The sequence below is a fragment of the Camelus dromedarius genome, chromosome 11, assembly GCF_036321535.1.
Source record: "Camelus dromedarius isolate mCamDro1 chromosome 11, mCamDro1.pat, whole genome shotgun sequence".
Classification (NCBI taxonomy): domain Eukaryota; kingdom Metazoa; phylum Chordata; class Mammalia; order Artiodactyla; family Camelidae; genus Camelus; species Camelus dromedarius.
Genome location: NC_087446.1, coordinates 69,207,018 through 69,222,124, shown reverse-complemented (window position 1 = coordinate 69,222,124; position 15,107 = coordinate 69,207,018). Strand labels below are relative to the sequence as shown.

Here is a 15,107-nt window from a genome sequence, read left to right as displayed (position 1 = left end):
TTTGATAGTTATCCCAGGTTTACAATGTGGAAATTGAGGCACGGAGAGAGTAAGTAAGTTGGCCAAAGTCACAGAGCTAGTAAGTGACAGAGCTGGTATTTAAACCCTGGCTGTCTGGTTTCCAGGCTCCCAGGGATGGGCTTTGGGTGTTTAGAGGTATCTGCATCCCTGGATCTCTGTACCTCTGTGCATCACTTAGCCCAGAAAGGACAGGGAAAGGAGAGATACACAGGTGCTCACAGTCGTGTCTCAGCCACAGTCCACGGACAGTGCACTGTGATTGGCGTTAAATGTCTTCTGGGCAGCAGATCTTTTCGTATAACAGAAATTTAGTCCATTGAGTTAATCTAGAAACCCTTCCTGCTCTGCTTCTGTCCACTTTTGTCATGTGACTGCCTGCCTGTGATTGGGCTGTTGAGGAGAATCTGTACTCATGGTTGAACTCTGATATTTCAGTCTGGTTTGTAGTTTCACATCTCCTGTTACATTAATAAATTAAATTTCTGGTTTTCTTGCATCAGTCTCTCATGAGTTTGGTTAATTTGAAACCAGTCCATGGGAGCCCAGGGGTGATTACGGTATAATTTCTGAGCACGTTGTGGCACTTCTACCTGTGCGGATCTGCGTGGAAGATTTCTGCACAGCAATGACCCAGGCACTCAGCTATAAACGCTGGGCGTGCTTGCTGTTAGATAGTACATTATTCCCAAAACAGGGACCTGGCTGATCTGGTGGTCTGCTTTGTAATGAAGATATCTAAAAATTTATCTTGTTCCCCTCTCCCCATGTCTCCCCTAAAGGTAAACTAAGCCTTTTTACTCATTGCGGATTCTACAATCTCTGCCTCATCCCATCTTTCACGAAGTTCCTCCTTACTATCACACAACTGTTAAAGACTATTTCCTTTGATTATACACAATAAATATGGGAGCATTTGAGAGGTTCTTGGAGTTGGCTCCCTAATCCCTCTCGCTTTCTTTCCTTTTTCCACAGTCTTGAGTAATTCATTCCATGTTGGTAAGACTTTTGCCAGCCAGAACCCACAGTTCCAGGTGAGAAGGATGCAGACTTTATCTCTCCTACCCGAGGGAGAGAGAGAAAAGAATTGAGGTCTGCTCCCCCGTGGTCCCTTTCTGCCCCAGGGCCACTCATGTTCACCTGCAGCCTTCTGGCCTCTGCTCAGAAGGCCTCTGTCCCAGGACTGACTGCAGCCTTTTCTTCCCTTGTCTATATTTCCTGTGCCTTTCAGAAGTTGGTCTCTTCTCTGCAATTCAACCCTGGCAGATGTGATGGTGGTCAGCGAGCTGGTGGGCAGTCATTTGGTGACTCCCAGGAGCCATGATGATTCTCCTGAGTCTCTCATTCGGGGTTACAAATCTGTCGAGCACCGGAGGAAGCCCATTCACGTGAGGTCAACACAACATCACATCACTTTCATTTTGTTTTTGAATTTTCAGTGGAGAAAGTATTTGTAGGAAACTGTTCCAGATTTTCGGCCGCCTGCTTTCCTCACCATTATTTCCTTTTTGGCTCTGGCGCTTGTTTAAAGAACCAGGTTACTTCTCTGGTCATTTGTAGCAGCTGGGCTTGCCGAATCCTTGATCTGCTTTTGAAGCAGAATGCTTCTTCGTGATGTCAAACTGATTTTCCTTGTCATGTCTTAATAATTTGTGTACACTCATCAACTGTTTCAAGTGAAATGCTCTTTTCCAATTTCGGTTAACTCACATTTGCTGAACTCCTGCTTTCATGCGGAGGGCAGTTTCTTCTTCCTGTAATAAAATTTAGCAATTTGCATTTACTATGGGAAGGTAACTGGCTGGAGGTGCTTTTGTTCTTACCAGTTTTAATAACAATTCACCCATTAAAATGTACGGCGGTTTTTACTCTATGCCCAGAATTGTTCATCCCAGTCAATCTTAGAAAATTTTCATACCCCCAACAGGAAGCCCCTTACGCATATGCAGACATTCCCATCTTCCCCATCCTCCCACAGCCCCAGAAAGCCACTTTTCTCTCTCTGTGGATTTGCCTGTGCTGGAAATTTCATGTAAATCTAGTTACTTCATGTAAGTGGAACCATCTATTGTGACTGACTTCTTTCACACTGAGTAACGTTTTCAATATTTGTCCAAGTTGTGGCCTGGGTCAGTACTCTATGCCTTGCTATTGCTGAATAATATTCCACTGTATGGCTGGGCCCCTCTGTTTACCCATTCATCACGTGATAGACATTTGTGTTGTTTCTGCTTTTTGGCTGTGATGAGTAATGGCGCCGTGAATATTCCTGTAGGAGTTTTTATATGAACATTTGTTTTCAGTTCTCTTACGTGTGTGCTCAGGTAGCAAAATTGCCTGGTCATTCAGAAACCAAATGTTCAACTCTCTAAGGACCTGCCAGGCGTTTTTCCAAAGTGGCCAGGCTGTGTTACATCCTCACCAGCAACGGCTGCGACCTCTGCATCTTCTGTGTCCTCATTAGTGCTTGTTACTCTTTTTTTGATTATAACCTATTGTAGTGAGTGTGAAGCTGTTTCTCCTAGTGGTTTTGACTTGATTTCCCTTACAGCTAATGATATTGAACATCGTTTCTTCGTGCTTATTGGCCATTTGTATATTTTCCTTGAAAAATATTTTTCAGATCCTCTATTCATTTTTTAATTGAGTTGCCTTTTTATTGTTGAGTTGTAGGAGGTCCTTTTTTTTTTTTATAGATACAAATTCCTTATCAGATAAATGATTTGAAAAAATTTTCTCCTGTGTGTTGTTTTTTCACTTTCTGTATGGTGTCATTTGAAGCAAAGTTTTTAATTTTGATGAACTCCAATTTATCTCTGTTTTCTTTTTTCCTTGTGCTTTTGTGGTAATATTTAATATCTGAGGTATTTTATTTAACCTTTTATATATAAAATAACTTAATTATTAGGACCGTTCTAGGAGACGGGTGCTGTTGTTGTCCCCAGTCTATGGATAGGAGACTGAGATTCAGAAAATTTCACTGACTTATCACTGTCAAAGCTACACAGTGCTGTTGGAATTCAGACCCTCATGTTTGTCCCAAGTATCTGTGATCCTCACCACCATGCTCCACTCCTTCCTGGAACCGTTAATGAAAAAGCCTTTACTTTTTTGATTTCTTGTTAGTTTTTGTTTTTCTCATTGGGGCCTCATCTCCTCATTTCCTTAAAGAGATCAGTGTAGGTTTATTTTAGGTCTCTTGTAGGCAGAAGCATTGCTATCAGTTAACTTCTATATTACTCACTCCACAGTGATGGCTGTTGCTAGTTGACCTAATGAAGTCTTGCTTTAGTCTTTCCTTCTCATGACACTAACAACAGAGTCATGACTTACAGAATGCTTAAAGAAGAAAGTACTTGATTGATTTTATTTTGCTAACCAATCAAACCAATCAAATAAATACCTGGTGTTGAAACATACGGTAAGCCCTCCAGAATAGGGTCACTGTCTTCCTTGTGTTTCATTTGTTTGGTCACAGTGTCTGGATAGTGCCTTGCTGTCCAGCAGTTTTGTTAGGATACGGTGCTTGTGAATCATTCTAAGGACAGAATTTTGACAACACACTGTGTTGTTCATTTCACGGGGGAAAAGTTAATATAGAAATACTGCTCAGATCTATTTTAAAATTAAGTTTGGAAATTTGAGAAGAGTTCAAGAAACCATACAAAGATCTTTTTCACTAATTTTAGATCTATCTTAGACAAATTATGGTTACATAGCAGAGTAACTTATCAAGTAGATTTGACAAGAGGAGTGTATTATTGATTATTTGTTTTAGTTGAAATATTCTACCTGGGATAAAATATTCAGTGCCCATAAATGAACAAATATGTTTGTGTTTCTATGCAACATGGGAGTAGACTTCATATGTTTCTATATAATATATATGACTGTGTGTTTTAATCTGTCTGTCAGTGTTTTTATAGTTTTTCAGCAATGTTGTAACTTTGCAATTCTTCTAAGAAAATCACCTCAGATTCTAGTGCAGTTTGTACTGTGTATGCTGTCTTATGCATGGGATTCCACTGTCCCCTTAGTGAGGAATTTCCTCTTCTATTGTGTTAGTATCAGAGTTAAAGGAACTGTGATTTCTAGGCCTTTGCTTTCCATGTGTTTGCACTTGGGTGTCAATCACAATTTTCCCTTTCTTGAGTTTTCATTGTTCAATTAGAATTTTTGAAAATAACTTAATTTGTTGCATCGGTCTCCCTAGAAACTTGATGTGTTTGTGCTTTTCAGTTTTCAATTAATGAAAAATGTAAATACACTCTTGTTTTTAAGTAGTCCTTTTTCACTAGATATTTGTTTACCTCTTTATAGTTAAAATATTTTTTTCCCAATGAGTGAATCGGTGTGTATATTTTAAAAGAAACCTTACTTTTTATTCTTTTTATTGTAACAGTTATATTCATTGTAGAGAATTTAGAAAATAAGGATAAACACAGTAATAACTTCACAATGGCCTCTAATCTCACCTGGAGATACAGTTGTAAGGATTGAAATTGAGAATTACAAGTCCTCTTAAATTGTTCTTCTTTTTAAAGTACGATTTGGTTACTGAGACCCTTGAATTCCCATATGAATTGTAGCAGCAGCTCGTCAGTTTCTGCAGAGGCGCCCGCTGGGATTGTGATCGAGACCATGTTGAATATACGGATCGCTTTGAGGAGCACTGCCATTCCAAGAGCTCTGACTTCTGATCCAGGAATATGCGTGGTGTGTCTGTCCAGTTATTTAGGTCTTCTTTAATTTTTTTTTCAACAATGCTTTGAGTTTACAGAGTTTTATTTTACTTTTTGTTTTTTGCCTTTATACTGAGGACAAGTGTGCAAGGTACCAGAATCAGAAGTGTATTTGAGCCCCGCCACTTGCTGCCACAATGGTCACTGCGCTCTTGCTTCACCCGCTCTACAATCTTGCACAGATTAGGACCTCAGTAACTCTCTCTCTCTCTTGAATGATTGTATGATTGTTGGATGATGCTTGAGAGTCCTTGTGATGATTTTATTTCCCCAGCCTTTCCCCACTTCTTTACTATGCCCTTTCTCTTCCTTTCCTCCAGCCTGGGTTTCAGTCTACCTGTGGCATTGATTTTTCTTGTCTGTAGACACTACCTTTAACTGGTTCACGATCATTTTACATGTGGGCTGTGGAAAATTGCTAGATGTCAAGAAAGAGCCAATCGATTGCATGCTAGTATTTTTAGAGTGTGTTACTGTTTTATCGATTGAAATTAAATCAGGCTGACCCCCTGAGCCCTCCCGTGAGCTGTTTTCGCCTTCCTACAGGTGATACTGCTCTGGTTGCTGAATGTGCCCTTTCCCCAGACTTGGTTTTGGAGTAAAGTCACCATCAGTGGAGCCCTCTCTTTAAAAGATGAAGAGAACATTTGCTCCTTCTCCCTGGTTGGGGACTTGGATGAGATGAGGTACCAGATAAAGAATGGAGCCCCACCTCATTCTAACACCCGCTCGTTCCATTCCTTTCTCCAGGGAAAAAGAGTACAATTCAACACTATAAACATTGATTGTGAGCTAATGAGATAGACAGGACAACCGATCATTTATTAAATATCCTTTCATGCCAGAAACAAATGTATTATACACACAAAAAGCACGCAAATCACGGTAGTAACGTGATTACACACGTGGGTCCGAGTTCGAGTCCTGCTCTGGAGTGACCAGTCCTGAGAGATGGAGAAATGTTAGGTCAGCTTAGCTTCTCCCGGACTTGTTTGCTGTCCTGCAAAGACGGGCTTGCTAGGCGTCCCTCCCCCTTAGAGGTGCTGTGGGGTGTAAATGGCGCGTGGGCAGCCCGAGCACAGCTGCTCATTCCTCGTAAGGGCAGGATAGCATCGCTTTTGTGATTACGGCTTTAAGACCGTCCCGTGTAGACTCTTAGTGCTCCGAAGGGATGCCTTGTGGTTTGGAGATGGGATTCTCACTTCTGTAAATACCCAAGGATTGTGTTATTGGGCCGTGCTGATTTGAATCTATTCTTTAGAAAGTACATATTGTAGATATATTTTTCAAGCATGCATGCTTTTTTCTTTTATTATTTATAGTTCTACCCTCTCTCTTGGTGTGACTTTTCATGGAATCCAGGAAACAGTCCTAAGCCACCTGCCTCTTCACACTTCTCCGTGGTGGTTTTCTTCCCTGACTAGAAGAGGGTTCTGCATAGGAAATTTTCTTTGTTCCCCTTTTCTTGGAGTCTCTCTGTCTGTCTGCCCATCTCTCACCTGTCCATCTGTCCATTTATCTACCCACTGAATCTTCTGACATGTTCCAAAAAGCATTTCAGGCAGCTTACAGAAGAACAGATACCAAATAAACAGGTGAGAAAATGGGGCCAAGTTCAGACAGTGAGGCTAGGAGGCAAGCCTGTGTGAGGGTTGCAGGCATGAGAGACACGCGTCTGCCCTGTGACTTATAAGATTGACAGCAACAGTGTGCCTGAGGCTCCCAGCAGACACAGGGAAACAGGGTTTGTGGGAGATGCTCACTGGCTGAGAAATAAATAAGTGGCTTAGGAGATGCCCAGCCTTTCCAGCTACTAAGGCTTAGGAGAATATTTTGAGTTTCTTCCAAAATCAGAATATTGCATCTTTTCTTTTTTCAGAGATCTATGTATAGTTTGTTACATTCTATACCTGGAAATTTCTCCAAAACTGCTTCCCACGTGAGTCCCATGGCTCGGGAATGGGGTGGTTCTGCTCATTGACGGGGGTTGGCCAGAAACAGAAAATGACAGCCTCAAAGGAGCCTGGGATTTGTCAGTTATGTTTTGTCAGTATTGTAGAGTTCAAACTCTTTCACAGTATCTCTCCATCTGAGGCGGCAGCGTGCTCTCTTACCAGCATCAGGAGCTCAGGACCACAGGATGGTGCGGGCTGAATGCACTGCCGTCAAGACAGCTGTGCTAGTCACTGCAGGTGTGGTTCTTTTACATACGGCATTTCATGTTCTTTACTAGAATGTTTCAACAGGGAGTTAATTAACTGAGTCAATTCACATTTAATAAATATGATGCTTTTTTGAAAAGACAGTTATAGGCAGAATATAAGCTGTGAAGACTTTAAAAACGGTTTCATTACTGAAATTTCTGTAGGGAAGATACACAGTTTATCTTATTTATTCCTCTCTTTTAAAGTAACAAAGAAACAAGACAGAAAAGGCAGAGGATGGTTTCTGTTCTTCCTCTCTGCTTGCAGGTGCCCTCACCTCCAGTAGCATCCATCCAGACACCAGCACTGACACTGGCCGTGCTCAGAACTGCCTCAGACCTGAAGACACAACTGACAAATAGAAGGGGGCCACGCCCTGTTACAGCAGGTGCTCTCACTTTGTGGGTCCTTATGTAACTGCACCATGTTAATCAGGATCGCCCGTTCTACATTGTGTAGCGCTGCTGCGGTGTCTCCTAGTTACTTGTTTCTGTAAGTATTCATGTATTATTCCACAATGCGTGGTACTACACGCCTAAAAATGCTTTTTTCAGATGAAAAATAATTTGCATTTAATATAATAAGTCTGAAAAAAGGGGCAAAATATTCTATCCTGGTCCCGCTACTCAGAGATAATAATTAACAATTTAACATTTATTTTCTGTTCTTTTCATCAGTGTGTATCAGCTCTGTCATAAAAACCAGTGAGCACTCTGTCCCTGTTTACTATGCGGAGATCTCCATTTTCCATTCGGCTTATTACATGTTTTTCTACAATATTCTATCTCCCCTGGCATGATTTTTAATGACCAGTGTAGCATTCTGTCTTAAGGAATGCATCGTCCATTTTACTTCGGACTTAAATAAACTTTTAAATTCCAAGTATACTTAACTGAAATACTGAAAAGAGAACTGTGGTGGTACAGGAAGGCCCCTAACTCCCTTCCCATTATTTCCTGAGAGTAAAAGCTGTGGAAAATTTGGTATATATATTTCATGACCTTTATGCATATGAGATACATATATATACACATATGAGAAATCAATGTATAGGTGTGTGTATATATGATTTATTTAAAAATGAGACCATACTATATGTATTTCTGCAGCTCGCTTTATTCACTCAGGGGTATATCATAGACGTCCTCCCACTCCAGACTCACCCGGTCCTTTCAGATAGATTGGAGGGGTCTCCTGATGTGCGGGTGTCGTCTCTTGTCCACGGACACATTTGGTGGGAGAGTGCTGTGGACAAGGCCCTGGACCACGGCGAAACGCCGGCTCCCTCAGCGCCCGCAGCTCGCCTTGATTTACCGTAACATTGTCTTAATGGTGGACAGTTAAGTTTTCTCCACTTTCCACTGTCAGAAAGAATGTTTGACTTGCATCCTTCTTGTACAGACATTCCTGTGATCTTGTATGTATATTCCTTTAGTTAAGGCTTCTGGAAATTTAGTCCCTGGATGTGACACTTACATTCATCACAGACTCCTTTCAAGTGACTCTAGAAATTCCTTCTCCATTGGGGAATGAAAAAATGCACAATTACTTATGTAACCAATTCTCTATCGCTGGATATGATTTCACTTCAGTTTTTCTTCCCACCTTTGTAAACAGTGCTGTGTAAATGCCCTGATGGATACATCTGTTTGGACTGATTGTTTTTTTTCTAAAGGAAACGATTCCTGGAAGTGGAGTTGAGTCAGTGTGTATGTACGTTTTTCAGAGTTTACATATCCATTGATATGTCATCCTCTGAAAAAGTCGCTTATGATTTGTTCTCCCACAGATGGACACTAACTAGAATATCTTAAAAATATTCGCCAATATGATAAGCAAAAGTGCTTTTTCATTGTTTTTGTTTGCATTTGATGACCAGTGAAGTTTTGAGCTTTTTCACTCATTAGCCTTTTGAATTTTTTAAAATGAATGATTCATTTTGTCCTTTGCAAACATTTAAGTGAGGGAGCTTCTTGTTGCTTTGTGACAGCTCTTTGTATGTTATGAAAATTTACTTCGTGACTTCATCAACATGTATCACAGAGCTTTTTCTTGTCATTTCTTTCCTTTCATTTTGTTCAGAAAGTTTTTTATTCTTGTTGTGGCTCAAACTACTCTTAAGATAGTAAATGTCTTCCTTATGGGTTTTGTCTTTGACATTCTTAGAAATACTTCCTTATAATGGAATAAATCTCTTCTGTAGGTTTTTTTAATCTCTAAGGTGGTGATTGTAATAGTACTTGTTATAGTGAGGAGAAGTTGAGTTAATAAGAGCAAAGGGTTGTATTTGCTGTTATTAGTACTTTTTAATATTTACATCACTATGTGCAATTTATCTTGTGGTCATTATGACAGGAATAGAATTTATTCTTTCTAGGTGATTCTGATTGTCCCAGGACAATTATTGAATTCATACTTTTCTCTTTGATTTGAAATCCCACCTGTACAAAATAATTACATACACTAGAGTCTATTTTTGAACTCATGGTTCCTTTCTGTCAATCTCCCTTCCTTACTCCAGCACCATATTTTACATATTGTAAAAATTTATTTAATCACTGGCAGTCTGATTTTTTTTTGATTCTTTTCTTCCATCCCAAATTTTCTTGTCTAGTATTATGACTTTATTATTCCTGAAGAGTTCCAAAATATTTTGTTCAAGTTAAAAAAAATCAGATTGGAATTTTCATGGGAGTTTTTAGTAAGTTTTGAACTATTCTTAGGAGAACTTACATCTTTACAAAACTGCTTTCCTCCATGCAATATGTTTATGTCTCTACATTCATACCTCTTACTTTAACACTCAGTATAGTCCTGAAGTTTCTCCATTTAGAACATGGGCATTATTTTTGAATTTATTCCAGTTTATTGTTTATGTTTTTGTTAATTTTGTGAGAATTTTTTGCTATTATATATTTAAATGCTTAAAACTGACATTTAGAAAGGAAGATTCGGTTTGTCAATACTCAATTTGTAACTTGTCATTTAAAATTGTAAGTATTAAGCACTTGTTCCAGAATCCTTTCTTTTCTGTTTTTAAAAATTTGTTTCCAAGATTCTCAAAATGGTCATAGCTAAGTAGTAGTATAGGTGGGGAGACAGATGGAGAGAGGTAGTGTGGCTCATGTACAGACTGTGAGCAGTTTCATGGCTGCCTTTAGGCTGGAGAAGCCGCAGAAGAGCCCAGGTTAGACCGGGGGTGGCTTTGTATGCACTTGAAAGCCAGCTTTCCTGCCTGTATGGTGAAGCCTGGTGGGCGTGGCAGGTAGATGATCAAGGTCCGATGGAGGTCATTGGCTGCACAGAGCGCTGTGTCTGTGAGAACTGGCTAACATTACCATGGGAAATGCTTGGCGCCAGGAACACTGCAGGGGAGCTGGGGAGCCTGTGTGTTAAGGATTTTCCAGTCCTGGGAGTGGGAAGAGCAGACTCTGCATTCAGATCTGAGTTTGAATTCATCCTCTTTAGTTTACTGGTCCTCTGACTTTTGTCAAGTTATACATCCTCTTTGAACTCCTGTTTTCTTGTCTCTCAAAACAGGAGAATTACGGCCTGCTGCTAGAGTGTTTGATCAGTGTAAATGATTTGTGTCTATAAGATGCCACGTACAGTCACAATCTCAGTGAGAAATGGGTTGTCGCCTCTTCTTCTGCAACTCAGTGCTCGATAAGACATCGGGGGAAAGCCAGTCCCTAATTTGTTGTGATGCAATGAGGAACAAAATTAACGTCTTGCCTTTCCCTAGCAGTATTCTTACTTCTTTGTTTCATTTACCTCTTTCCTCCTTTACTCTCCCCTTTCACCTCCTCCACCAAAAGAGACTGAGACTGTCTGAGAACACTAGATTCAAATTACTTTAAATGTTGGCTCATCCCCATGAAATTACAGTGACATTAAAAAAAATCTGTACACATCCCAGACGATTATATTTGATTTATACACACACACACACACACACACACACACACACACACACAATCAGGATGCCTCCCGTTTGATGAAGGAGAAGGACCACTTTTTCTGAGTTTTCATTCACTGAGCGTGAGAGGAAAGTCTCTTAAGCAGAAATTCACCTGGCTTCGTGCATGGTTTTTTAAATTGGATTTCTGCTTTGTGTCCATAGAAATATTCTCCTATTAGAAGAGGGGAAGTGGAGACATAGATATTCTGCTGAGATATTGGTGTCATCATATTTGAGTTGGAAAGGACTTATGACAGCATAGAGTTGTAACTTTTTATGGGTGAGAATCCATGATAGTGTAACTTGGACAAGAACCCGGGTCTTCTGTCTTCGTGTCCACGTGGATGAAGAGGCAACTGGGTGGGGGATGGCAGGGATCCTTCTTGCTTGAGTTCCAGGGTCTTGCTAGTTTTCATTGTTCAGCTGCCTTTAGTTTATGTCCATGTGGCCTCTCATGGGAAGGTCACTATGTCCTGATAGATTGAGTTTCTAATCAGCAAAAAGGTCTGGACCCACTAATGGTTCCCAGAGATTTTCTGCTGACCTGCTGACACTTTATATATATGAGACCTAAGAAATTGCTGGATATAAAATCCTTAATGTTATCGTTTGCCCTCGAGTTCCATAGGAATGGAGTGCTGTCTCAGGCTGTCTAAGGCTAGATCTGAACAAATATAGGGTGATAGGCTGTGCAGCTGGACCCTCCCCAGTCTAGTGGGATTTCCACCTTAGTTTTTAGAATCAGGCAGATTAGTTCAAATCTTGCCTTTAACATTTATTAGCTTTGTGACCTTGAGGAAGTAACTTTACTTTTTGAGGGACCAATTTTCTTTATCTGTAAATAAGTTCAGTATTTATTTTAGGGTTTTTGTTTTAGAATTGAATGAATCAATTCCTTCATTTATTCCTAAAATACAGATCACATGGTTCTATGCTGGTGCCTTATTAGTTCATTACTAAGGGACTCAGCAGTGAGAATGTGGGTGAGGACCCCTGGATAATAGAGCTTATATTCCAGGATATGCTTGTAAAAGACTGGATTGCAGTGGAATTTTAGTAAATGTCCACTCCATTCCTAATCCCCATTGATTGTGTATATATCTTTATACTAATATATGAACAATTTTTTATTGCAATTTAAGTCTCTGTAGTATTTAAAGTATGTAGCTATAACAAAAATACGTGAAATAAAATTATCTGACTTTTATTTTCTTTTCAATAAGCAAAACAAAATAAAATAGAAAAGAAAAGAAAAAGTTTTGAAGGAGTAGAAATAATTTTATTTCCGTGGAATCAACTCCCTATGTTAGGTTTTTCGGTTGTGTTCTTAAACAGCATATAAAATTGACAGGTTTTGTGTTCAGTGTTGATAGCTGGGTGAGTATAGTTTCTTTTTGTGGTTGTCTTTGATGAATTATTTGCACTAGATCATAAGTAATGTGCATGTTACATATTGGAAACGAGGAAACAATGGAGACATACTACCTCCAATGCAGTCATTTTGTTACCGAGTCCAAACTCATTCTGCTCACCAAATGACAGGCCAATAAACCGGGAGATGAGGTGTTGGAGCAAGGAATAGTGACTTTATTTGCAAAGCTGGCAGATCCAGAAGATGGCAGACTGATGTCCTGGAGAATCATCTTCCACAAGTCAGAATTGAGTCTTCTTTTATACTAAAAAGGGGCGGGGTTTTGATTGGTTGTTGGAAACTTCTTGCTGTATGAATTGCTTGTCCTTTGAATCCGCTGTTCTTGCAGCTGTCCATGCGGATCAAATCATGTTGCCCCTGTGAAAAATCAAAAAAAAAAAAAAAACAAAGGTTATTCTCTATTTTGCAACTTGCCATCTCTACATAAGTGCAAATGAATTAGCATCCTTCAAGATCACGGCCAGGAGAAGAGGCTGTCCTGGATATTTCAGTCTAAAGGCAACTTTCTTTTACAAATGGTGCAGAGCTAGGAAGTCTGAGCCTAGAAAACAGGGCACAGGGTTAAAGCCAAAGGAACAGACCTAACATGGGGTCAAAATTGTTCTTTTCTATTACAATTCCCTTTTCTGCTTCATAGATAATTTTAGTAAGAAACATGAGCAATTTTGTATTTTTGCTTCTTAATAACCGATAAGTGGGCCAACTATATTTTTGTGAGCAGAGATGCTGTGCGGGCATAGGGGTCACAGCACACTCTTGTTGGGGGTGGCCGACCCTGAAACATGTCTGATGCCACGTGAGTGTTGGTGAGGGTCCCCCTAGCCAGCGGCACTCTTCAGGAAGTAGCATATGTGCTTTGACTTCTTGAGACCTCATTTTCGGCTGCAGGAAATTTTTTCAGATACTGCGATTGAAAAATCACTCCAGCTGGGGATAATTAGGGAAAAAAGGAAAAGGAAAAGTGTTTGGAGTAGAGTAGAAGAGAAGGACATCAGATCACGGAGCCTGAGTGCTTGGCAGCGGGGTCTCGGGAGAGAGGGGAGCAGAGGTGGGGAGGGGCCTGACCCCGGAACCAGCTCCTGCACCTGTCCCCATGCCCAAGCCACGTAGCTTCCAATGGGCCTGGGACACCTCTCTGGGCTGGATGTCACCCTGTGCAGAACCTTGAAAATCGAATGTAAGGGGTGGGCAGCACTCACCTAGGGGGTCACTGTGGATTTCAGTCAAGTCCACAGTGCCTTTTCTGGTCATGTGCCTTCACTTGTCCTTTATCTCAGGATCTGAGGAGGAGGAGAAAGGAACTCAGGTAGAGATCCAGGAAGATATCCGACTGTGTTAAGAGAGGACAGACACAGTTACAAGGGGACCGAGGACACTTGCAGCAAAGTAAAATGACTTCACAACTATTGCTTCAGAGCTGCAGGTGTGAGAGAGCCTAAGCCTGTTTCAGAGTGCAGGGGACAAGCGGAAAGGAATGGCAAAATTTACACTGAAATTTGAAATTTTGTTAAATAGCCTGCTACTGTTGCTTGTATCACTTGAATGAATGCAGGCATATTTCTGTGGGCATTTTTATGTTCACTCAACCCCACCAGCCACTCTTGCCCCCATCGGGGATGGGCTTTCTCAAGCACAGTTCACCTCCTGCTTCGGTGGGCCACGCTTCGGGTCCTCGCCTGGGGCCGGGCTGCTGCAGGGCACTGAGTCCCTGAGGCACGGCCTGTGATACACGACAGGAACATCTCTGCTATCGACTGAGGGCCTCCTTTTCCCCCTGCAGTGTAAGAATTCCGGTGACTGAGTTAGAAGCATGTTTCCAAGCTGTCCGTGTCCTCGGCATCCAGAAGCGGAGCCTGGAAGCTTCCGAATTTCTCCAGAATGCAGTCTACATTCACCTTCGGCAGGTGAGTGTATGTCCTTACACAAGTGGAGGAATTACTGCAGTTTTCCTGGAACTTACTCACCACTAGTCCATCTGATTTTTCTGTGCTAGGATTCAGTATGGCCTGCTAAAAAATCTGGAGTCAGATCTTGAAACCCTGATGAAGAGGATTATTTATTTTATTTCACTATATGATAATCTTTTACTTTCAAAATTCAGAATTTTTGGTTCTTTCAGGCATTTTTGCGGGGTTGGCAAAACAAATTTGCTCTTACCGTCTTTGCGACCTGTTGCTTTGTGCCTCTCACCTGTCTTCTGTCACTTGTGAGGCAGTTCCATTTGTGACCCTGTCCGGGTTGTTCATGTTATACAACATAAAGTCTGTAAAAGTACAGTCCCTTTTACTCCGAAGACATTCCACAAATAACTCCTTAAATCTGGGTGTGGTTTTAAGAAGACAGAATCATTAGAACATGTAATTGCAGGTTGCTAGTGCAAAATCCCCAAATCAATAGTCTAGCTCAACATCTAAAATCTTTCTAATCTACCTTGGATTTGTATGGATAAGTGAAGCAATTTGCTAAGAATTGAACACCAGGGTTAGAATACAGGCTGGTGTAGCTCAGCAGGTCCTCCTGAGCCAGCGCTGTGCCAGAGGGCGGGGCCGAGGGAGAGGGCGGGGCTTAGGGAAAGAGGAGGGCCAAGGAGGAGGGGGGTCCTGCCCTCCCTGAGCTGACAGTTTCATGGCAAACACCTTCACCATGTGAAGAACTTGGAGTTTCTTCTAAGAACACTAGGTTTGAAAAGAGTCATAAAAGAACGGGAGTGACAAAATCCAATTTGTCTCAAGTAGGGGAGAGCAGCTGGA

At 41.0% G+C, this 15,107-nt stretch overlaps 1 long non-coding RNA gene across 1 annotated transcript in view; it reads left to right on the top strand.

Annotated features, from left to right (window-relative positions):
* Nucleotides 1–6,712: 6,712 nt before the first annotated feature.
* LOC135322428 (uncharacterized) overlaps nucleotides 6,713–15,107 on the top strand; it is an 89,096-nt gene continuing 80,701 nt past the window's right edge. The window contains exons 1-3 of the long non-coding RNA XR_010383005.1: nucleotides 6,713–6,952; nucleotides 7,232–7,456; nucleotides 14,138–14,261. This is a non-coding gene — a long non-coding RNA (uncharacterized LOC135322428). The remainder of the gene's footprint in view (nucleotides 6,953–7,231; nucleotides 7,457–14,137; nucleotides 14,262–15,107) is intronic.